This window comes from Oryx dammah, unplaced genomic scaffold (genome assembly GCF_014754425.2).
Source record: "Oryx dammah isolate SB20612 unplaced genomic scaffold, SCBI_Odam_1.1 HiC_scaffold_27, whole genome shotgun sequence".
Lineage (NCBI taxonomy): Eukaryota > Metazoa > Chordata > Mammalia > Artiodactyla > Bovidae > Oryx > Oryx dammah.
The window spans coordinates 34,105,688-34,131,236 of record NW_024070211.1 but is presented as its reverse complement, the minus strand read 5'-3'; the positions used below and the strand labels follow the sequence as shown (position 1 = coordinate 34,131,236).

Genomic DNA, 25,549 nt, shown 5'->3' with positions numbered 1-25,549 from the left:
AATTTTTTCCAGAAAAAGGTGGTCAGGGATAGCCCCCTGTTAATGTCGGAAGAGTTGCTGAAAGGCATAAAATAGTAAGACAGACATATTCTAGTTTTGGGGTAGATGCTCGAGCAGGTCCAGGGTGTCCCTCGAGTCCTGATCTGCCTTGCTCATCAGGTCTCTCCACATCACCTTGTCATGGGTGGGATTGGCCCAGGGAGTCCCTCGAGACCTGAAGCTTTGCTTGTCAATTCTCCTTTGCATGACCTTGTCATGGGTGGGATCTCCCGTGCTGGCTCCCAGCACTTTGGTGTTCAGCTTTCTTCACAGTCTACTCTCACATCCATACATGACCACTGGAAAAACCATAGCCTTGACTAGATGGACCTTGGTTGGCAAAGTAATGTCTCTGCTTTTCAATATGCTATCTCGGTTGGTCATAACTTTTCTTCCAAGGAGCAAGTGTCTTTTAATTTCATGGCTGCAGTCACCATCTGCAGTGATTTTGGAGCCCCCCAAAAATAAAGTCTGACACTTTTTTTTGTTAATGTTTATTGATATTGTGTTACATTTTAAATGCCATTTTCTGATAATGAATTTTTTGAACATTGGATAGTATTTCTGAATTTTTATTAATTACAAATAATTCAGCTAAGAATATCTATATAGGTCTCCTTATTTGGTCCAGTTACTGAATGTCCACCTGAACTTGGCTATTAATTTGCAGCTGGACTCACTAAAGTTCATGATCTCTAGTCTCATATTCAAATAGAGATTTTATTATCTACACCTTTTTTTTTTTTTGGCTTGCTGATTTCAGTTGATTTCTCTGTCACTCAGTCCATGTTTACCACTGGGTAGTTCCCTAAATCTGCTGCCACTCATACTCTCAATGAGATATAAAGCTTCATCTGTCCATTAGTTATATTATCTTATGTTCATTGGGACAGGGACACTGATGAATGAATTAATCCCCAGAGTATTATGGGAATCATCAGATGAAAATAATGGTGGGAGAAGGTGTTGATAGGGAAGGGCAGAATATTCTCGGGGAAGAAAATGACTGAATTATATAAAAGAGAAAAAATTAGTCACCATTTATTGTGTATGTGTCTGACTCATTAGTAAGAAGGTATATTTTGGTTAGATAAAGGGAAGAGAGATGGTAAAATACCTTTAAATAATGTCAAACAGTTTCAATTTGATTTAATAGAAAACAGGGAGCAACCAGAAAAATTATAGTTCTTCTATGGGTATATTTTATATTACAGGCTTTTAAAAGGGCATATTTGATTATTTAAAAGTTAAAATAATTATACACACATCTTCTAGTTGAATATTTGTTTACCTCTTTTATTGAACTTTTCTATAAAAATAAGACATGAGCTATGTATATTCCTTAGTGCTTAAGTAACACATTAGGTATATGAATTAACTTTCTGGATTAATATTCATAGATGTTTTGCACCTTCACCTGTGAAATTTAGAAAGATTAAGTCTATTTACTTACAGCATCTATGCTAGTGAGAACATATCAAAATTTTCTCATGCACAAACAATTTACTTTTTAATGACAGAGTGCAAGTAGACAATATTAGTGTCATTTTACACCAAACAAATTATTAAAATGGACTGAAAAAATAAAGACAGGGCTTTGACAAACTCCTGAGTGTAATGATTTGAAACCCATTCCTCTTTCCACCTTGAGTTGTCTGTTCTGTATACTATGTGATCTACAAATATATGCAGTGTAAAATCTATCTAAGATGCAGTTGATATTCTTACCAAGAGGTATTCATTTTTCTTTGCCCACAGATTGCAGAGAATACTTACATTTTCCTCAGGAAAAAGTTGGTAATTTGTCAGACAGAACTGCCTCTGATTTCAGGAAGTTATTTAATTTCCCTTCTAATAAGAACCTTTCATAGGTCAATTTTTTACTTTCTGGATTTCAATTAATTTTTATTATTTTCTAAGGTACGAAATTTAACTATGATCCTTTATAGTGTGAAGTATTTTTTTTCAATTAGAAGTTATCTCAGTGGATCCTTGAGACCATGAGACTACAGATTCAAATCCACGCCCATCAATGCTTGCTAATTTTGTTTTCTCTAAGTGTGCGTGTGTGTGAGAGAGATAGAGAGAGCAAGACTGGAGAGAGAGGAGGGGGCCAAAGACATGAGATTCATGTTATTGTACTTTCAAATAAAAAACAAAATCTACCAATATATAAAGACAAATTTTTAAAAGAAAAACCCTCTTAAAAATTGTATATTTGCATCATTTTGCAGAAGTTATAATAAAACTGGTTATTCATTTATCTCAGAGGCTTGACTTTACAGTAAAAATCAAGTAAGAGCCTGATTTGTCCAGTGCTGGGGTCCAGCCCCGGTGGGTCCAGGGAATTTGAAGTGGGGATGGCGTTGGCGAGGGAAAAAACTTATTTATTTATTACTATAAGATTAGATTAGGAAGAAATAGTGTAGTAGGAAAATTAAGCGGAGAAAAGAGGCTGATTAACTTGGTTTACGTGGAAAATCAATAAAGTTCCAGACAAGGAACTTGCACTGTCTACGTTGGGCCACAGGCGTGCGCTTGAATATCAGAGGGTGCCCTGCCTTGGGCTCCCTCTCGCGTGGGTCCCAGAAGCCCGGGCAAGTAAGTAGACTCGGTGAGCCTCCACGTCCCAAGGGATCAGCCTGAAAAGGAGAGGGAGGGAGCAAGAGAAAGAATCGACATGGGGGAGGCCAGGCTTGTGCAAAAACCCCCTCCAACTTTATTGTTCAAAAGGTGTTTATATACCCTAAATTTTACATAATGGAAGAGTCACGCAGGGGCAGCAGTCCTGACCCTTTCTTTATATCTTTTTGTATACAGAAGGTCTCAGGTGATTTACATTATCTTCTGGCCAAGAGGCTTGCTAACACTTTTTGGCTCTCTTTCTTAATGAATGTTAATCTCGTTTCCCCTGAAGTGTTTTTCTTTAATCTGCATATCCTTAAAGCACTAAAGTTACATCTCTATAGAACAAAGACGCAGTGGGTTATAACAAAGAAGGTACTTAACTCAAAGATCTAATGTTGCTACTTGTTTTTTCTATATACCAACTATATCAACGAGTAAAAGATATGAAAATTTGGCAGCAAGTATTGGCTCAACAAATGAAACCTTTAATCAGTCCTATTCTAATGATTTTGACTCCTCAGAAGCCCCTATATTCCTAGGATGTTTTAAGCTTCCTGTGCCTCCTGCGGTCAGGAGGCCTCAAACAATCACACGCGCAGCTGTACAAGTCCTGCCGGCAGGCTAGAAAGCCATCAGAGGGGTTTTTGGATTGAAACACTCATATTATGCCCAGGAGATTTATTATCTTAAAGCTCTAATTTTTTCCAGAAAAAGGTGGTGGGGGGACAGCCCCCTGTTAATGACAGAAGAGTAGGTGGAAAGCATAACACAGTAAAGCAGGCAGACTCTGGTCTTGGAAGGTGGATGCTCAGGAAATTCCAGGGGGAACCCCTGAAGCCTGATCACGTCCTTGCCTTTTGTCAGGCTTCCTTCCGCATGACCTTGTCACAGGGGGATTCCTCACGCTGGCCCCTGGCAGTCCAGTGAATTTGTCATTCTGAAAATAAAAGCCAGAAAACCTCCAGAGATTTAGAATACTCTTGGGAACCTTTCTGCAGCTATTAGCTGGATTCTCTACATTTGTTCTAAATTACTGAAACAATGATTTATATTGACCATTTTAACCCTTTTCCTTGCATGCTGCATGCTAAGTCTTCTGTCCTGTCCAACTCTTTGCCATGCTATAGACTATAGCCAGACAGGCTTCTCTGTCCATGGGATTCTCCAGGCAAGAATACTAGAATAAGTTGCTAGTGACCTCCTCCAGGGGTTCTTCCTGACCCAGGGATCAAATGTGTGTCTCTTATGTCTCCTGCATTGGCAGGCAGCTTTCTTTACCAGTAGCGCCACCTGGGAAGTCCCACTTTTCCTTACTGTTCACTAAATTAATTCTAAAGAAATAGTAACCTCTTTTACTCTACATTCATAAATGTTCAGTTCAGTTCAGTCGCTCAGTCGTGTCCGACTCATTGCGACCCCATGAATCACAGCACGCCAGGCCTCCCTGTACATCATCAACTCGCAGAGTTTACCCAAACTCATGTCCATCGAGTGGGTAATGCCATCCGGCCATCTCATCCTGTCGTTCCCTTCTCCTCCTGCCCCTAATCCCTCCCAGCATCAGGGTCTTTTCCAATGAGTCAACTCACAAATGTGGTACATGCCAATTCTTTCCTGCCATTGTTGCCATTTTTATTTTGTAGACTTTAGTTTTCTTCTCTGGATAGTTTTAATATGTCCCTCTCTGTTTTTCTATGTGTGGCCTTTTAAATTTATTCTGAATGCTGCATCCTCTATTTGCTTATTTTTTTAGGTCACCCCAGGACTTAACAATGAGAAACTATTGACTTCCATATAACTTCTAGTAACTTCCCTGTTATTGTCTCAGTGTTGTAACGATGGCCAATTTTACTTAAATACTCTTGACACTTTTATTTCAAACTTTTTTGATTGAATTGTACTCAGTTTTTCCTTTTTTAATGATGACATTCTTGAATATTTTACTATTCAGTATTATTTTTGGTTGAAACAAAATACTCAAGGACATTGATTAAAATGAAGATCAATAATTATATATTAATAGCATGTGTTTATATGCAGGAATCTGTACAAATGCTACACTTCTTGAAAAATAAATCTAATTGATATCATATTGAATAAAAAATATTTAAATATCTTGGCAAACTATGTTAGATGGGTTTCCCCAGTGGCTCAGTGGTAAAGAATCTGCCAGCAATGCAGGAAACACAGGAGATTCCTGGGTCCAATAGATCTCCTGGAGTAGGAAATGGCAACCCACTCCAGTATTCTTGTCTGGGAAATCCCATGGACAGAGGAGCCTGGCAGGCTAGAGTTTATGGGGGTTGCAAAAGAGTTAGATAGGACTTAGCAGCTAAACAACAACAAGCTATGTTAGATATAACATAAAAGATTTCAGTCATTTTTATGGCTTTATTTGGCTTAAATGGAGTATTTAGTTAGAAATACTGTGAATTATGCCTTCATTTTATTTTCTTCACAGATAGCTACACTATTAACTATCCCAGATTTTAGGAGATTTTCAGTGTAAACTAGTAATAGAATTCCCACAAGAAATATAATTTTCCACTAAGAAACACAGTTTTACAAAATTCATACGTATCCTATTGGGATACGTATGGGATTTCCCAGATAAGAATATATTAGATAGTGATATCTGAAAATATATGCAAGAATGTAAGTGAGGAAACGTTGGAAATGTACAGAGATCTTTGTTTCATTTTTTAATCATTTAACCTTAAAAAATTGAAACCAGAAATTTCTTTTTTATTTCTCTTTTTAATTTTTTTTTTTTAAATTTAAAAACAAGTTTCCCTATTTTGGTTCACAGAAAGCTACCCTTTTAAAATACTGCTTTTAAAATGTTCTCGACAATGTTTTGTATGGGTGGAACTTTGAAAGCAAAGAAGTGATAATGATGATATAATACCAATGAGAATAATAATAAAAGGTGCAATGCTTTATACAGATACAGTGACATTTGTTTATTTATCTCAAAACTATTTGCATAAACTGTAACTTTGGCCAATTTGGTTATATTTTAAATACCTACAGCAAAATTATATTGAGAGTTTGAAGCAACTGGTGTTTATTTCCATCTGAAATATTAATGTCTCTTTAGTTTGGATATGGAAAATCTGCCCTGAGTTCTGTTACATCTTACCCACTGGTGGAGTAAAAGGTAGTGAAGGGAATCCATGTTTCCTTTGAACTTCCCATTGCTGAGAAATATACTAAGTACTTTCATACATTTATATTAATTTTAAAGTAATCTTTTGATATTGGTATTATTAGAACCATTTTGCTGATAATGTAATTTGAGAGTGTCAAAATGTTTGAGTTCCCCAAGATTAAGTTGATAGGCCACTTACTCTACAAACATTTGTTTAATAAGTACTATGGGCACAGTTATTCTAGACAGCTGATACAGATTACATATGTAATTCTCATTATTTGCCAGGTAACAAACCCACCAGGGAGAATACCAATATTGTTATCAGGAGTGAAGAGTATATTTGGATCCTGAGTCATTAATCTATATTTATTTTTTATTGTTGTTTTAAAAAAAATTTATTTATTTTAATTGCAGGCTAATTACTTTAAAATATTGTAGTGGTTTTGCCATACATTGACATGAATAAGCCATGGGGGTACATGTTTTCCCCATCCTGAAACCCTCTCCCACCTCCCTCCCCATCCCATCTCTCAGGGTCATCCCAGTGCACGAGCCCTGAGCACCCTGTATCATGCATTGAAACTGGACTGGCCATCTGTTTCGCATATGATAATATGCATGATTCAATGCTATTTTCTCAAATCATCCCACCCTCACCTTCTGCCACAGAGTCCAAAAATCTGTTCTTTACGTCTGTATCTCTTTTGTTGTCTTGCATATAGGGTCATCGTTACCATCTTTCTAAATTCCGTATATCAGTTCAGTTCAGTTCAGTTCAGTTCAGTCGCTCAGTCGTGTCTGACTCTTTGCAACCCCATGAATCACAGCACGCCAGGCCTCCCTGTCCATGACCAACTCCCGGAGTTCACTCAGACTCACGTCCTTCGAGTCCATGATGCCATCCAGCCATATCATCCTCTGTCGTCGCCTTCTTCTCTTGCCCCCAATCCATCCAGCATCAGAGTCTTTTCCAATGAGTCAACTCTTCGCATGAGGTGGCCAAAGTACTGGAATTTCAGCTTTAGCATCGTTCCTTCCAAAGAAATCCCAGGTTGATCTCCTTCAGAATGGACTGGTTGGATCTCCTTGCAGTCCAAGGGACTCTCAAGAGTCTTCTCCAACACCACACTTCAAAAGCATCAATTCTTCAGCGCTCAGCCTTCTTCACAGTCCAACTCTCACATCCATATATGACTACTGGAAAAACCATAGCCTTGACTAGATGGACCTTAGTCGGCAAAGTAATGTCTCTGCTTTTGAATATGCTATCTAGGTTGGTCACAACTTTTCTTCCAAGGAGTGAGCGTCTTTTAATTTCATGACTGCAGTCACCATCTGCAGTGATTTGGGAGTCCCCCAAAATAAAGTCTGAGACTGTTTCCAGTGTTTCCCCACCTATTTCCCATGAAGTGATGGGACCGGATGCCATGATCTTCATTTTCTGATTGTTGAGCTTAAAGCCAACTTTTTCACTCTCCACTTTCACTTTCATCAAGAGGCTTTTTAGTTCCTCTTCACTTTCTGCCATAAGGATGGTGTCACTGCATATATGTGTTAATATACTGGTGTTTTTCTTTCTGACTTACTTCATTCTTTATAATAGGCTCCAGTTTCATCTTCCTTATTAGAACTGATTCAGATGCATTCTTTTTAATAGCTGAGTAATATTCCATTGTGTATATGTACCACAGCTTTCTTATCCATTCGTCTGCCTATGGACATCTAGGTTGCTTCCATGTCCTGGCTATTGTAAACAGTGTTGTGATGAACACTGGAATACACGTGTCTCTTTCAGTTCTGGTTTCCTCGGTGTGTATGCCCAGCAGTGGGATTGCTGGGTCGTATGACAGTTCTCTTTCCAGGTTTTTAAATAATCTCCACACTCTTCTTCATAGTTGCATTCCTACCAACAGTGTAAGAGGGTTCCCGTTTCTCTACACCCTCTCCAGCATTAATTGTTTGTAGATGTTTTGATAGCAGCCATTCTAACCAGAGTGAGATGGTACCCCATTGTGGCTTTGATTTGGATTTCTCTGATAACAAGTGATGTTGAGCATCTTTTCACGTGTTTGTTAGCCATCTGTATATCTTCTTTGGAAAAATGTCTGTTTACTTCTTTGGCCCACTTTTTGATTGGGTTGCTTATTTTTCTGGAATTGAGCTGCAGGAGCTATTTGTATATTTTTGAGATTAGTTGTTTGTCAATTGCTTCATTTGCTATTATTTTCTCCCATTCCAAAGGCTGTCTTTTTACCTTGCTTATAGTTTCCTTTGTTGTGCAAAATCTTTTAAGTTTAATAAGGTCCCATTTGTTTATTTTTGCTTTTATTTCCATTACTTTGGGAGGCAGATCATAGAGGATCCTGCTGTGATTTATGCCGGAGAGTGATTGCCTATGTTTTCCTCTAGGAGTTTTATATTGTCTGCTCTTACATTTAGATCTTTAATCCACTTTGAGTTTATTTTTGTGTATGGTGTTAGAAAGTGTTCTGGTTTCATTCTTTTACAAGTGGTTGACCAGCTTTCCCAGTACCAGTTGTTAAATAAATTATATATTCTTGCCTCCTTTATCAAAGATAATGTGTCCATATGTGTGTGGATTTATCTCAGGGCTTTCTATTTTGTTCCATTGATCTATTTTTTCTGTCTTTGGGGCAGTACCATACTGTCTTGATGACTGTAGCTTTATAGTATGGTCAGGCATGGTGATTCCTCCAGTTCCATTTTTCTTTCTCAAGATTGCTTTGCCTATTTGAGGTTTTTTGTATTTCAATAAAATTGTGAAATTACTTGTTCTAGTTCTCTGAAAAATACCATTAGTAGCTTGATAGGGATTGCATTGAATCTATAGATTGCTTTGGGTGGTACACTCCTTTTCACTATATTGATTCTCCTGATCCATGAACATGGTATATTTCTCCATCTATTTGTGTCATCTTTGATTTCTTTCATCAGTGTTTTGTAGTTTTCTATATACATTGGTCTTTTGTTTCCTTAGGTAGATTTATTCCTAAGTATTTTATTCTTTTTGTTGCAATGGAAAATGGAATTGTTTCCTTAATTTCTCTTTCTGTTCTCTCATTGTTAGTGTATAGGAATGCAAGGGATTTCTCTGTGTTAATTTTATATGCTGCAACTTTTCTATCTTCGTTGATTAACTCTAACAATTTTCTGGTGGAGACTTTAGGGTTTTTATGTAGAGGATCATGTCATCTGCAAACAGTGAGAGTTTTACTTCTTCTTTTCCAATCTTGATTCCTTTTATTTCTTTCTCTTCTCTGGTTGCTATGGCTAAAATTCCAAAACTATGTAGAATAGTTGTGGTGAGAGTGGACACCCTTGTCTTTTCCCTGACATTAGGGTAAATGCTTTCAATTTTTCACCATTGAGGATAATATTTGGGGTGGGTTTATTATTCATTCATTCATTCAGTTGCTCAGTTGTGTCTGACTTTTTGCGACCCTATGAATCACAGCACGCCAGGCCTCCCTGTCCATCACCAACTCCCGGAGTTCGCTCAGACTCAAATCCATCGAGTCAGTGATGCCATCCAGCCATCTCATCCTTGATCGTCCCCTTCTCCTCCTGCCCCCAATCCCTCCCAGCATCAGAGTCTTTTCCAATGAGTCAACTCTTTGCATGAGGTGGACAAAGTACTGGAGTCTCAGCTTTAGCATCATTCCCTCCAAAGAAATCCCAGGGCTGATCTCCTTTAGAATGGACTGGTTGGATCTCCTTGCAGTCTAAGGGACTCTCGAGAGTCTTCTCCAACACCACAGTTCAAAAGCATCAATAATTTGGCTCTCAGCTTTCTTCACAGTCCAACTCTCCCATCTATACATGACCACTGGAAAAACCATAGCCTTGAATAGACAGACTTTTGTTGGCAAAGTAATGTCTCTGCTTTTCAATATGCTATCTAGGTTGGTCATAACTTTTCCTCCAAGGAGTAAGTGTCTTTTAATTTCATGGCTGCAGTCACCATCTGCAGTGATTTTGGAGCCCCCCAAAAATAAAGTCTGACACGGTGTCCACTGTTTCCTCATCTATTTCCCATGAAGTGATGGGACCAGATGACATGGTCTTCTTTTCTGAATGTTGAGCTTTAAGCCAACTTTTTCACTCTCCACTTTCACTTTCATCAAGAGGCTTTTTAGTTCCTCATCACTTTCTGCCATAAGGGTGATGTCATCTGCATATCTGAGGTTATTGATATTTCTCCTGGCAATCTTGATCCCAGCTTGTGTTTCTTCCAGCCCAGCATTTCTCATAATGTACTCTACATATAAGGTAAATAAGCAGGGTGACAATATACAGCCTTGACGTACTCCTTCTTCTATTTGGAACCAGTCTGTTGTTACATGTCCAGTTCTAACTGTTGCTTCCTGACCTATATACAGATTTCTCAAGAGGCAGGTCAGGTGCTCTGGTATTCCCATCTCTTTCAGAATTTTCCACAGTTTATTGTGATCCACACAGTCAAAGGCGTTGGCATAGTCAATAAAGCAGAAATAGATATTTTTATGGAATTCTCTTGCTTTCTCCATGATTCAGTGGATGTTGGCAATTTGATCTCTGATTCCTCTGCCTTTTCTAAAACCAGCTTGAACATCTGGAAATTCACGTTTCACGTATTGCTGAAGCCTGGCTTGGAGAATTTTGAGCATTACTTTACTAGCATGTGAGATGAGTGCAATTGTGTGGTAGTTTGAGCATTCTCTAGCATTGCCTTTCTTTGGGATTGGAATGAAAACTGACCTTTTCCAGTCCTGTGGCCACTGCTGAGTTTTCAAAATTTGCTGGCATATTGAGTGTAGCACTTTCACAGCATCATCCTTCTGGATTTGAAATAGCTCACCTGGAATTCCATCACCTCCACTAGCTTTGTAGTGATGCTTTCTAAGGCCCACTTGACTTCACATTCCAAGATGTCTGGCTCTAGGTGAGTGATCTCACCATCATGATTATCTGGGTTGTGAAGATCTTTTTTGTACAGTTCTTCTGTGTATTCTTGCCACCTCTTCTTAATTCCTTCTGCTTCTGTTAGGTCCATACCATTTCTGTCCTTTATCGAGCCCATCTTTGCATGAAATGTTCCCTTGGTATCTCTAATTTTCTTGAAGAGATATCTAGTCTTTCCCATTATGTTCTTTTCCTCTAATTGTTTGCATTGATTGCCGAGGAAGGCTTTCGTATCTCTTCTTGCTATTCTTTGGAACTCCGCTTTAAGATACTTATATCTTTCCTTTTCTCCTTTTCTTTCTCTTCTCTTCTTTTCACAGCTATTTGGAAGCCCTCCCCAGACAGCCATTTTGCTTTTTTGCATTTCTTTTCCATGGGGATGGTCTTGATCCCTGTCTCCTGTACAATGTCACAAACCTCATTCCATAGTTCATCAGGCACTCTATCTATCAGATCTAGGCCCTTAAATCTATTTCTCACTTCCACTGTATAATCATAAGGGATTTGATTTAGGTCATACCTGAATGGTCTAGCGGTTTTCCCTACTTTCTTCAATTTCAGTCTGAATTTGGCAATAAGGAGTTCATGATCTGAGCCTCAGTCAGCTCCTGGTCTTGTTTTTGTTGACTGTATAGAGTTTCTCCATCTTTGGCTGCAAAGAATATAATCAGTCTGATTTTGGTGTTGACCATCTGGTGATGTCCATTTGTAGAGTCTTCTCTTGTGTTGTTGGAAGAGGGTGTTTGCTATGACCAGTGCGTTCTCTTGGCAAAACTCTATTAGTCCTTGCCCTGCTTCATTCCCTATTCCAAGGCCAAATTTGCCTGTTACTCCAGTTGTTTCTTGACTTCCTACTTTTGCATTCCAGTCCAATATAATGAAAAGGATATCTTTTTTGGTTGTTAGTTTTTAAAGGTCCTGTATGTCTTTATAGAACCGTTCAACTTCAACTTCTTCAGTGTTACTGGTTGGGCATAGACTTGGATTACTGTGATATTGAATGATTTACCTTGGAAACGATTCAGAGATCATTCTGTTGTTTTTGAGATTGCATCCAGGTACTGCATTTGAACTCTTTTCTTGACTATGATGGCTACTCTATTTCTTCTATCGGTTTCCTGTCTGCTGTAGTAGACATAATGGTCATCTGAGTTAAATTCATCCATTCCAGTCCATTTTAGTTCGCTGAGTCCTAGTATGTCGACGTTCACCATTGCCATCTCTTGTTTGACCACTTCCAATTTGCCTTGATTCATGCACCTGACATTCCAGGTTACTGTGCAATATTGTTCTTTACAGCATCGGACCTTGCATCTATTACCAGTCACATCCACAAGTGGGTATTGTTTTCGCTTTGGCTCCATACCTTCATTCTTCCTGGAGTTATTTCTCCTCTGACCTCCAGTAGCATACTGGGCACCTACTGACCTGGGGAGTTCCTCTTTAGGTATCCTATCATTTTGCCTTATCATACTGTTCATCATATATGGCTTTTATTAGGTTGAGTTATGTTCCTTCTATGCCTGCTTTCTGGAGGACTTTTATCATAATTGGATGTTGAATTTTGTCAAAGGCTTTCTATGCATCTATTGGGATAACCATATGGTTTTTATCTTTCAATTTGTTATGTGGTGTATCACATTGATTGCTTTGTGAATGTTGAAGAATCTCTTGGATAAAGCTCACTTGGTCATGATGTATGATCTTTTTAATATGTTCTCAGATTATGTTTGCTATAATTTTTTTAAGGAAATTTGCATCTATGTTCATTAGTGATATTGGCCTGTAGTTTTCTTTTTTTGTGGCATCTTTGTCTGGTTTTGGTATTAGGGTGATGGTGGCTTCATAGAATGAATTTGGAAGTTTACCTTCTTCTGCAATTTTATGGAAGAGTTGGAGTAGGAGAGGTGTTAGTTCTTCTCTAAATGTTTGGTAGAATTCAGGCGTGAAGCTATCTGGTCCTGGGCTTTTGCTTGTTGGAAGATTTCTGATTACAGTTTCAATTTCCGTGCTAGTGATGGGTCTGTTAATATTTTCTATTTCTTCCTGGTTCAGTTTTGGAAAGTTATACTTTTCTAAGAATTTGTCAATTTCTTCCAAGTTGTCCATTTTATTGGCATATAGCTACTAATAGTTGTCTCCTATAAGCCTTTGTATTTCTGTGTTGTCTGTTGTGATTTCTCCAGTTTCATTTCTAATTTTGTTGATTTGATTCTTCTCCCTTTTTTTCTTGATGAGTCTGGCTAATGGTTTGACTATTTTATTTATCTTCTCAAAGAACCAGCTTTTAGCTTTGTTGATTTTTGCTATGGTCTCCTGTTTCTTTTTAATTTATTTCTGCCCTAATTTTTATGATGTCTATCCTTCTACTAATACTGGGGTTCTTAATTTCTTCTTTTTCAAGTTGCTTTAGGTGTAGAATTACATTATTTATTTGACTTTTCTCCTGTTTCCTGAGGTAAGCTTGTATTGCTATGAACCATCCCCTTAGCACTGCTTTTACAGCGTCCCATAGGTTTGGCATTGCTGTGTTTTCAGTTTCATTTGTTTCTATGCATATTTTATTTCTTTTTGGTTTCTTCTGTGATTTGTTGGTTGCTCAGAAGCATGTTGTTTAGCTTCCATATGTTTGTATTTTTAATAGTTTTTTTTTTTTTTTCCTGCTGCTGCTGCTGCTACTAAGTTGCTTCAGTCATGTCCGACTCTGTGCGACCTCATAGACGGCAGCCCATCAGGCTCTCCTGTCCCTGGGATTCTCCAGGCAAGAACACTGGAGTGGGTTGCCATTTCCTCCTCTAATGCATGAAAGTGAAAAGTGAAAGTGAAGTCGCTCAGTCATGTCTGACTCTTAGCAACCCCATGGACTGCAGCCTACCAGGCTCCTCTGTCCATGGGATTTTCCTGCAGTTGACATCTAATCTTACTGCATTGTGATCAGAAAAGATGCTTGAAATGATTTCAATTTTTTTGAATTTACCAAGGCCAGATTTATGGTCCAGGATGTGATCTATCCTGGAGAAGGCTCTGTGTGCACTTGAGAAAAAAAGTTAAATTTATTGTTTTGGGGTGAAATGTCTTATAGATATCAATTAGGTCTAACTGTTCCATTGTATTATTTAAAGTTTGTGTTTCCTTGTTAATTTTCTGTTTAGTTGACCTATCCATAGGTGTGAGTAGGGGTATTAAAGTATCCCACAATTATTGTGTTATTGTTAATTTCCCCTTTCATACTTGTTAGCATGTGCCTTACATATTGCGGTGCTCCTATGTTGGGTGCATATCTATTTATTATTGTTATATCTTTTGGATTGATCCTTTGATCATTATGTAGTGTCCTTCTTTGTCTCTTTTGATGGCCTTTATTTCAAAGTCTTTTTTATCTGATATGAATATTGCTACTCCTGCTTTCTTTTGGTCTCCATTTGCATGAAATATCTTTTTCCAACCCTTCACTTTCAGTCTGTATGTGTCCCTTGTTGTGGTCTCTTGTAGACAGCATATATAGGGGTCTTGCTTTTCTATCCATTCAGCCCATCTTTGTCTTTTGGTTGGGGCATTCAAAGCATTTACATTTAAGGTAATTATTGATAAGTATGATCCCGTTGCCATTTACTTTCTTGTTTAGAGTTCAAGTTTATACACCTTTGCTGTGCTTCCTGTCTAGAGAAGATCCTTTAGCGTTTGTTGAAGAGCTGGTTTGGTGGTGCTGAATTCTCTTAGCTTTTGCTTATCTGTCAAGCTTTTGATTTCTCCTTCATATTTGAATGAGATCCTTGCTAAGTACGGTAATCTGGGTTGTAGGTTTTTCTCTTTCATCACTTTAAGTATGTCCTGCCATTCCCTTCTGGTCTGAAGAGTTTCTATTGAAAGACCAGCAGTTATCCTTATGGGGATCCCTTTGTGTGTTTGTTGTTTTTCCTTTGCTGCTTTTAATATTTGTTCTGTGTGTTTGATCTTCGTTAATTTGATTAATATGTGTCTTGGAGTGTTTCACCTTGGGTTTATCCTGATTGGGACTTTCTGGGTTTCTTGGACTTGGGTGGCTACTTCCTTCCCCATTTTAGGGAAGTTTTCAACTATTATCTCCTCAAGTATTTTCTCATGGCCTTTCTTTTTGTCTTCTTCTTCTGGAACTCCTATGATTCGGATGTTTAGGTGTTTGACATTGTCCCAGTGGTCCCTGAGGTTGTCCTCATTTCTTTTAATCCTTTTTTCTTTTTTCCTCTCTGCTTCACTTGCTTCCACTATTCTATCTTCCACCTCACTTGTCCTATCTTCTGCCTCAGTTATTCTACTGTTGATTCCCTCCAGAGTTTTTTTGATCTTAGTTTTTGCATTATTCATTATTGATTGACTCTTGTTTATTTCTTCTAGGTCCTTATTAAACATTTCTTACATCTTCTCAATCCTTGTCTCCAGACCATTTATCTGTAACTCCGTTTTGTGTTCAAGATTTTGGATCATTTTTACTACCATTATTCTGAATTCTTTTTCAGGTAGACTCCCTATCTCCTCCTCTTTTGTTTGGTTTGGTGGGCTTTTATTATGTTCCTTTACCTGCTGAATATTTCTCTGCCTTTTCATCTTGTTTAGATTGCTGTATTTGGGTTGGCCTTTCTGTATGCTGGTAGTTTGTGGTTCTTCTTTATTGTGGAGGTTCCTCCTTTTGGGTGTGGTTGGATGAGTGGCTTGTGAAGGTTTTCTGGTTAAGGAAGCTTGCTTTGGTGTTCTGGTGGGTGGAGCTGGATCTCCTCTCTCAGGAGTGCAATGAAGTATCCAGTAGTGAGTTTTGAGGTGTCTATGGGTTTGGTGTGACTTTTGGCCACCTGTGTTTTAAAGCTTAGGGTTATGTTCCTGCGTTGTTGGAAAATTAGCTTGGTATATCTTGCTCTGAAACTTGTTGGCTCTTGGGTGGAGCTTGGTTTCAGTGTAGGTATGGAGGCTTTTGGATGAGCTCATGTTGATTAATGTTCCCTGGAGTCAGGAGATTTCTGGAGTTCTCAAGTTTTGGATTTAAGCCTCCTGCCTCTAGCGTTCAGTCTCAAGACTTCTCCATCCATACTGCACTGATAATAAAACATCTAGGTTAATGGAGAATAGATTCTCCACAGTGAGGGACACCCAGAGAGGTTCACAGAATTACATGGAGAAGAGAAGAGGGAGCGGGTAGATAGAGGTGATCAGGAGGAGAAGAAGGGGAATCAACAGGGGAGAGAGCAATCTAGCCAGTAATAAATTCCCTTTGTGCTTTCCCCAGCCTGGAACATCAAGAGAGGTTCACAGAGTTATATAGAGAAGAGAAGAGGGAGGAACGAGATAGAGGTGACCAGGAGGAGAATAGGGGGAGTCAAAAGGAGAGAGACAGATCTAGCCAGTAATCAGTTTCCTAAGTATTCTCCACAGCCCAGGACACCCAAAAAGATTCACAGAGTTGGGTAGGGAAGAGAAGGGGAGGGAGATGATAGAGGTGACCTGGGGGAGAAAAGGGAGGGTCAAAAGGGGAGAAAGCAGTCAAGCCAGTAATCACACCCCAGAGTGAAAATGGATACTGAAGATTAGATTCTTAAAGGTACAAAATTCCTAAAAACAATTCCTAAAATTCCTAAAAACAAATCCCTAAAAGCAAAGATTAAAAATCTATAGAGTATAGGTTAGACTCTCAAAAATACAATATTAAAAATACAAAACAAAATAAATCACAAAAATTATAAAAAAATATATATGAAAGTTGCTTTGCCATATATTGACATGAATCCACCACAGGTGTACATGAGTTCCCAACCCTGAACCCCCCTCCCACTACCCTCCCCATATCAAAAAAATAGGGTCTTTTTTTGCAAAGTAATATTAGGTTATAAAAATGAAAATTAAAGGAGTAATAGTGAACTTAAAATACAAAAACTAAAAAATGATAATAAAATATATCTAGGAATTTCTCTGGAGCTGTGGAGGGCAGTGTGGGGTCACTTCAGTTTCAGATAGTTCCTTGTTCCAGCTTATACTTCTTCTCAAGGTCTATAGGCCCCTTCCAATGTAGTCAGTGCTAACTACCGGGTTTTAATCTGTTGCACCTGTCACTTTCAGAGTAGTTCCCTCTTCTTTGTTTATTTTGGTTTCCTCTGTTTGCAAGTCTCTTCAGTGTCTAATTTCCACCCTGACACAAGGAAGTGAAGGTGGTCACTTATTTAGGCTCACTTGTTCAGTTGTGCTGAGGGGAGGGAGGAACATTGCAAATAAACATCACTGGCGTGTGTGGGGAGTGCTCGTGGTGACTGGGCCACACTGGGTTTGCTCCCGCTTACCGTGTGTGTGTGCTTTCCTGGTCAACACTTCTCAGGCTCCAGGTTGTTCTGCAGGGAAACTGTCTAAAGTGGGCCCTGGGTTGCATGCACTTTCCAGGTCTAAGCCACTCAGGTTTAGGTTCTTGGGTACTCCACAAAGGCACAGATTCGGTTGGGCCTACATTTTATGCCCTTCCCAGGTCCCAGCAGCTCAGGTGACCAGGTGCTTGGTGAGCATTCTCTCACAGTTTGGCAGTGAGTCTTATCACCTCCCCGGTTCCAGCCATTGGGTTTCCTGAGTGTGCCGTGAAAGTGCCATCTCAGGTGTGCCGTGTGTCTCCTCTGTGGGGCTGATCTCTGACTGCGACCCTCCTGGCAGATGTCAACCATCCGGGATCCCAGGAAGACTTGGTTAGTAACTGGGAGCCTGCTCACAGTTTGGTGGAGGATGCCATCCCTGGGGCCGATATTGCCCCTCGCCTTTTGGCTCTGGCCACCATCCTCCTGCCTCTCTGGCTCCAGTTGGGGTAGGGGCTGGTCTGCAGCCGGCTAGCTCTCTTCTGGTGTTCGCACCCTTTATTCTGTGAGTGGGTCAGGCTGTGGCAGGAAAGTTCTCTCTCTCTCTCTCTCTTTTTTTTTTCCCTCTCTTGCTGTCCCACAGTTCTGGTTGCTATCTCATGTTAGCTCCCTCAGATTGTCCTCAGGGCATTCAGGCCCGGTCCCCACTCTAAGTATGCAGCCCACACCTCCCTGTTCAGCCTCTGCTTGCTACTGGCAGACTGGAGTTTCTGGGCTACCTCTCTGCTGGGAGTTGCAGCTAGATGCCTAATCTCTGGTGGCTTCTTTTTTTTTTTTTTCCCTCCCGGTTATGTTGCCCTCTGTGATTCCAAAACTCCCCACAGACCCACCAATGAGAGGGTTTCCTGGTATTTGGAAACTTCTCCTCCATGACACCCTCCCCAAAGACGGGTCTATGTCCCTAGCTCTTTTGTCTCTCTTTTTATCTTTTATATTTTGTCCTACCTCCTTTTGAAGAGAATAGGCTGCCTTTCTGGGTGCCTGGTCTCCTCCACCAGTGTTCGGAAGTTGTTTTGTGGAATTTTTTCGGCTTTCAAATGATCTTTTGATGAATTTGTGGGGGAGAAAGTGGTCTCCCTGTCCTATTCTTCCACCATTTTAGGACCGCCCTGCCACCTAGATCTATCTTTAAAATGACTTTTTTGTAAGTGTAGACATGATACTATAGTAACTTAAAGAAAATAACCTAAATTTAGCCAAATGCTTTATTGTATTAACATAAACAATATTAATTTGAATTGTGTAAATAGATGAATTTATAGTGATAGTGGAGTACAGATCTAGAATACAACACAGATAACAGTAATATCATGTAATATCATGAGTTATGTGATTTACAAAAGTATTGTTACTTTGTGACACTATCACAATAACTATGAAATTAGTCCCTTTACCTATGAAGAAACCTGGTAGGTAGCATCTTGTTTAATTTATGCTCAAAGCCCTACAACCAGTAAGTGGCAGATTGAGGATTCAAACCCACATTCTCTTGTGCCATTTCCAGAGCTCTTTTGAAGATATCAAGAGAATATGTAAACTCACTTCCTGCTTCTCTGTGAAATATCCTCCAGCAAATTGTTCTGATTTTACTGCATAATTAAGCAGATTATAGTATAAATTAATGAGTTTGCACAATTAACTATTTCTTACTTACTTTTCTTTCCCTATGGAGTCTGATACTCTGCATGAGGCCTTTGAAGTAGAAACATCCCATTAACTTCCTTAGCACAGAGGTGAGGAAAGAGGCACAGTAACAAGTACAGCCACAAAGGCTGCCCTTAGGCACCCTGGAACATATCACTCACACAGTGGAGAACAGTGAATCATAGAAGGCAGGTGGCAGTAAGGGGAAGCTAGAAGACAGTCTTACTTTTTCTCAAAATGTAATTTACTTCAGAATCCTAACGAAGTTTATTAAAAACACAAATTCCTGGGATCCTGCCCTAACTACTGAATCTGAATCTCACAGTTGGGTCCCAAATGTGCCATTTTTAAAAGTTCCCTAGGTGGTTTTTTTTAATTCACTCAAGCACATTAAACATTAGTACACTGATAACTAGTTCATTCTGGACAGTATGGCTCCGGCTCAGTTATATTACTTTGTCTGTACTGGGGGCTCTGGGTAATTTCAACAAATAGGAATTTACAAAAAGATCTCAAAATTTAATTGAGGCAGAAGAAGCATTCTTACTTACATAAAGTAAGGGAATGAGTTAATCCTTGGGGTCTATTGGAAACGCAAACTGCAATATGAACAACCTGTTCAGGACATTGTAGGTCAATCAGGACAGATATAAAGCATCTTTAGTGTCTTTACCTCTCAGGCATACAACAGATCAGGAGTGGCCTCTTGTCTATTGGGTAGCTAAGTCCCAGCATTTTGGCTGGATCCAATGGGGAAAACACAATTCCAGTAAAGAATCCAGATGCTATTAATATTATATTAGAAAGAAACATTATATTAATGTTGAACATTCCAAATATAATTGCCCTCTCTATGATACAGAAGTTTAATTTCATTATTGCGTGCATGCCTGCTCAGTTGCTTCTGTTGTGTTCAAATTTTTGTAACCCTATGGACCCACCAGGTTCTTCTATCCATGGGATCTCATTATTTATGGAAGGCTAATATTGCATTTTGCAAGCAACCTCCATAAAAATGAACCTGGAAGGGATTTCCACTTATAGAAAAAATGAGCACTACAACACCTGTTATGAACACTAATGTCATGCTTTCAGCTTTTCTCTGTTCAGTATGATGTTAGCTCTGGGCTTATTGTATATGGCCTTTATCATGCTGAGGTATGTGCCCACTATAACAACTTTCTGAATAATTTTATTGTAAATAAATATTGAATTTTTTCAAAATCTTTTTTATATCTATTGAGGTGATAATATTGTTTTTATTCTTTAATTTTTAATGTGTATCATTAATTGATTTGTGGCTACTGAACCATTCTTGCTTTCCTGAGGTACTTCACTCTTGATGGTGACGTTTGATTCTTCTAAAGTATTGTTCAATTGTTTTGCTAGTATTTCCTTGAGAATTTTGCATGTATGTTTATCAGTTATATTGGCCTATAATTTTACTTTCTTTGTGATATCTTTGTCAGATTTTGGTATTGGAGTGATGCTGGTCTCATAAACTAAGTTCAAAAACGTTCTTTCCTCTGCAATTTTTGTAATGGTTTAAAAAAGATAGATTTTAGTTCTTTTCTAAATGTTTGGTAGAATTTAGCTGTGAGGCTTTTGTTTGTTGGGAGGTCTTTCTTTTTTTAATTATAACTATTTGAATTTAATTACTGATATTCAGTCTATTCATATTTTCTGTGTCTTCCTTATTCAGCCTGGAGCGATTATACATTTCTAAGAATTTGTCCATAACATGTTGTCCATTTTACTGATTCTTTATATTTCTGTGATCTTGGTACAAACTACTGTGTATAAATATATAATATATATTTAATTTAATCTAATTTTCAGTTCAGTTCAGTTCAGTTGCTCAGTCACATCTGACTCTTTGTGACCCCATGGACTGCAGCACATCAGGATTCCCTATGTTTTATTTTGGACCCTATAGGACTGTTAGACCCTGCAGATAGATTTTAATTCCTATGAAATTCAGATACAACAGAGTTTTTATTTTAAAATGCATGGGTCTTCCTTCAAAGGACTCTGTAAGTTTATCCTTAACTGTGAGGACAATTAAAAATGTTATTGTATTGATTAATATCAAGTTTGATTTGTCTTTTTTTAAAGTTAAGTGCTAGTTTTAAAATTTATAGTGAAAGAAATGGCAAACCACTCCAGTACTCTTACATGGAAAATTCCATAGATGGAGGAGCCTGGTAGGCTACAGTCTATGAGATCGCAAAGAATTGACATGACTGAGCAACTTCACTTTGGCTTTGGCTTTTTTTATGATTTACCTATAACTATATAAGGAAAATTAATGTTTGTTTAATTAAATGTGTTGAAATATAATTTGATATGAAGTTAATATTTTTATAGAAAAGATAAAAGACCTTAGGTTTTATTATTTATTTTTAAAGTTAAATTTATACAGGTATTTAAAATAATCTTTATTTGTAAGTTAGTGAGTGATTATGATTTTTCAATGGAGATATTATGACATTATTTTTTTTTAAGTTGCTGCAAATCTCTTATGATTCTATACATTTACAAAAAATGAGAGAGAGAGATAAGCACAGTTTAATAGGCTCAGTTATTTTTATATTTCTAATTACTGATATGGTCAATATTTAAATTTATAAGATTGAAAAATAATCTTATCAAATCTTATCTATTACATTTTCGGTATAATTACTGCTTTTCTCAGAGAATAATATAAAGTATGTTATCATTATTCTTTCATACTACTAATATTATTGGAAGTGAAATAATTAATACAGAAATTGTACACTTCATTTCATGGGCCAGGGACCCTGTAGTGAAAATAGAGTATTATGATATTTCCTGCTATTTTAAACAAATATACATATTAAAATGAAATTGTCACAATCAGGATAAACAAATTAGCTGTTTTGGCTAATTTTGGGTGAACAATAATCAAATAGGTTAATTTTATCCATTTAAAATACAAATTTTCATGTGCCATGAGTGGTTGTGTAAGTGTATTGATTTATAATGTATACATTTTTATTAATTAGCAATATAATAATTGAAGAAGAGATTTATTTTTGTGTTTAAGTCATTCAAATTGCAGAAAAACACTATGGAATCATAAGCCTTTAGATACTGCTTATATGGGCAACTGCAACACCTTCTGAAAAGATAAAAGACAGTGCAGAAAACATACTTCATAAGTAAGGCACAACAATATGTATAAAGGCCAACCTGTTTTTAGAAAGAAGTGTGCTGTGCTATTAGAAGACGCTACTGTAAGTTTGATTAGTGGGAAAAACTTCATGATAGAGGATTTTTAATGGGCCTAGAAGATTTTTTGCTATCAGTAGACAGAATATTGTTGGATGAGACTTTCAGGAAAGATTTGATAGAGGGAGATAGAAAAGGAAATGTAAATGGTTTAGGAGACAGAGGGACATGAATAGGATCAGAGAGTTTTAATTGTATAGAATAGTGAGATATATTTATAAAGATAGTTTAGGATAGATTGCATGGAATTCTAAATAATTTAATTATTGGAATTTTATATTTTACTAATGGTGGATTTTTTAAAACAATTTTTCAAACTTTGGATGATTTCTTGGATAGAAAGATGAAATATATTCATTTTCAAAAGGTTTCTGATCTTGAAATTTTGAACACTTAAGATAATTTTACCAGGTAAAATTTATCAGGTAAAATTATATGATAAAATTATCTAGGGAGTTGCTAAAAATGCATATTTAAGGTACCTAAATCCCAGTTGTCTAATAGAGTAAGTCTAAGTGGGATCCGGAGAAGGCAATGGCACCCCACTCCATTACTCTTGCCTGGGAAAACCCATTGACGGAGGAGCCTGGTAGGCTACAGTCCATGGGGTAGCTAAGAGTCGGACACGACTGAGTGACTTCACTTTCACACATCAGAGAAGGAAATGGCAACCCACTCCAGTGTTCTTGCCTGGAGAATCCCAGGAACAGAGGAGCCTGGTGGGCTTCCATCTATGGGGTTGTACAGAGTCGGACACGACTGATGAGACTTACCAGCAGCAGCAGCAGCAGCAGCAAATGGGATCCAGGGCTTTGCATTTTTAGCAAGACTTACTATATCTTATTTTCATAATGAAGCTCCAAAACCATAAAAAGAAACACTATTGCCAGTGGAAATCTACTTGGGTTTACTGTTTTTGTTGTTCAGTAGCTCAGTCATGTCTCTGACTCTTTCATGGACTGCAGCATGCCAGACTTCCCTGTCATTCACTCATATCCACTGAGTGGTAATGCCATCCAACTAACTTATCCTCTGTTGTCTTCTCCTCCTGCCTTTGGTTTTCTTCAGGGTTACTAGAGCCCAGATATCTAATGCCCATCTTTGGGGCTTGTCTTTAAATGCAGAACATCTCAAACATTCTTTCAACAATAAATACACCTGCATAATTGAAGATGACTCTACTCTTTTACTGACAGAATGTGGTCCACTGGAGAGGGAATGGGAAAACACTTCAGTATTCATGCCTTGAGAGTCCCATGAACAGTATGAAAAGACAAAATGATAGGATACCAAAAGAGGAACTCCCCAGGCCAGTAGGTGCCCAATATGTGGAGAAATAACTCCAGAAAGGATGAAGGGATGGAGCCAAAGCAAAAACAATACCCAGCTGTGGATATGACTGGTGATAGATGCAAGGTCCGATGCTGTAAAGAGCAATATTGCATAGGAACCTGGAATGTCAAGTCCATGAATCAAGGCAAATTAGAAGTGGTCAAACAAGAGATGGCAAGAATGAACGTCGATATTCTAGGACTCAGCAAACTAAAATGGATTGGAATGGGTGAATTTAACTCAGATGATCATTATATCTACTACAGCGGGCAGGAATCCCTTAAAGAAATGGAGTAGCCATGGTGGTCAACAAAAGAGTCCGAAATGCAGTACTTGGATGCAATCTTAAAAATGACAGAATCATCTCTGTTCATTTCCATGGCAAACCATTCAATATCACAGTAATCCAAGTTTATGCCCCAACCAGTAATGCTGAAGAAGATGAAGTTGAACTGTTCTTTGAAGACCTACAAGGCCTTTCAGAACTAACACCCCAAAAAGAGGTCCTTTTCATTATAGGGGACTGGACTGCAAAAGTAGGAAGTCAAGAAACACCTGGAGTAACAGGCAAATTTGGCCGTGGAATGTGAAATGAAGCAGGGGAAAGGCTAATAGAGTTTTGCCAAGAAAATGCACTGGTCATAGCAAACACCCTCTTCCAACAACACAAGAGAAGACTCTACATATGTACATCACCAGATGGTCGACACCAAAATCAGATTTATTATATTCTTTGCAGCCAAAGATGGAGAAGCTCAATACAGTCAACAAAAACAAGACCAGGAGCTGACTGTGGCTCAGATGGTGAACTCCTTATTACCAAATTCAGACTGAAATTGAAGAAAGTAGGGAAAACCGCTAGACCATTCAGGTATGACTTAAATCAAATCCCTTATGATTATACAGTGGAAGTGAGAAATAGATTTAAGGGCTTATATCTGATAGATAGACTGCCTGATGAACTATAGACTGAGGTTTGTGACATTGTACAGGAGACAGGGATCAAGAACCATCCCCATGGAAAAGAAATGCAAAAAAGCAAAATGGCTGTCTGAGGAGGCCTTCCAAATAGCTGTGAAAAGAAGACAAGTGAAAAGCCAAGGAGAAAAGGAAAGATATAAGCATCTGAATGCAGAGTTCCAAAGAATAGCAAGAAGAGATAAGAAAGCCTTCCTCAGCGATCAATGCAAAGAAATAGAGGCAAACAACAGAATGGGAAAGACTAGAGATCTCTTCAAAAAAAAAAAAAATAGAGATACCAAGGGAACATTTCATGCAAAGATGGGCTCAATAAAAGACAGAAATCGTATGGACCTAACAGAAGCAGAAGATATTAAGAAGAGGTGGCAAGAATACACAGAAAAACTGTACAAAAAAGATCTTCACGACCAAGATAATCACGATGGTGTGATCACTCACCTAGAGCCAGACATCCTGGAATGTGAAGTCAAGTGGGCCTTAGAAAGCATCACTACGAACAAAGCTAGTGGAGGTGATGGAATTCCGGTTGAGCTATTTCAAATCCGGAAGGATGATGCTGTGAAAGTGCTGCACACAATATGCCAGCAAATTTGGAAAACTCAGCAGTGGCCACAGGACTGGAAAAGGTCAATTTTCATTCCAATCCCAAAGAAAGGCAATGCCAAAGAATGCTCAAACTACCACACAATTGCACTCATCTCACATGCTAGTAAAGTAATGCTCAAAATTCTCCAAGCCAGGCTTCAGCAATATGCGAACTGAGAACTTCCAGGTGTTCAAGCTGGATTTTGAAAAGGAGGAACCAGAGATCAAATTGCCATCATCCGCTGGATCATGGAAAAAGCAAGAGAGTTCCAGAAAAACATCTATTTCTGCTTTATTGACTATGCCAAAGCCTTTGACTCTGTGGATCACAATAAACTGTGGAAAATTCTGAAAGAGATGGGAATACCAGAGAACCTGACCTACCTCTTGAGAAATCTGTATGCAGGTCAGGAAGTAACAGTTAGAAGTGGACATGGAACAACAGACTGGTTCCAAACAGGGAAAGGAGTACGTCAAGGCTATATGTTGTCACCCTGCTTATTTAACTTCTATGAAGAGTACATCCTGAGAAACGCTGGGCTGGAAGAAACACAAGCTGGAATCAAGATTGCCGGGAGAAATATCAATAACCTGAGATATGCAGATGACACCA

General features: G+C 38.3%; 1 protein-coding gene across 1 annotated transcript in view; it reads left to right on the top strand.

Annotated features, from left to right (window-relative positions):
* SPAG16 (sperm associated antigen 16) overlaps positions 1 to 25,549 on the top strand; it is a 1,071,408-nt gene that overhangs the window by 275,779 nt on the left and 770,080 nt on the right. The window lies entirely within an intron of this gene.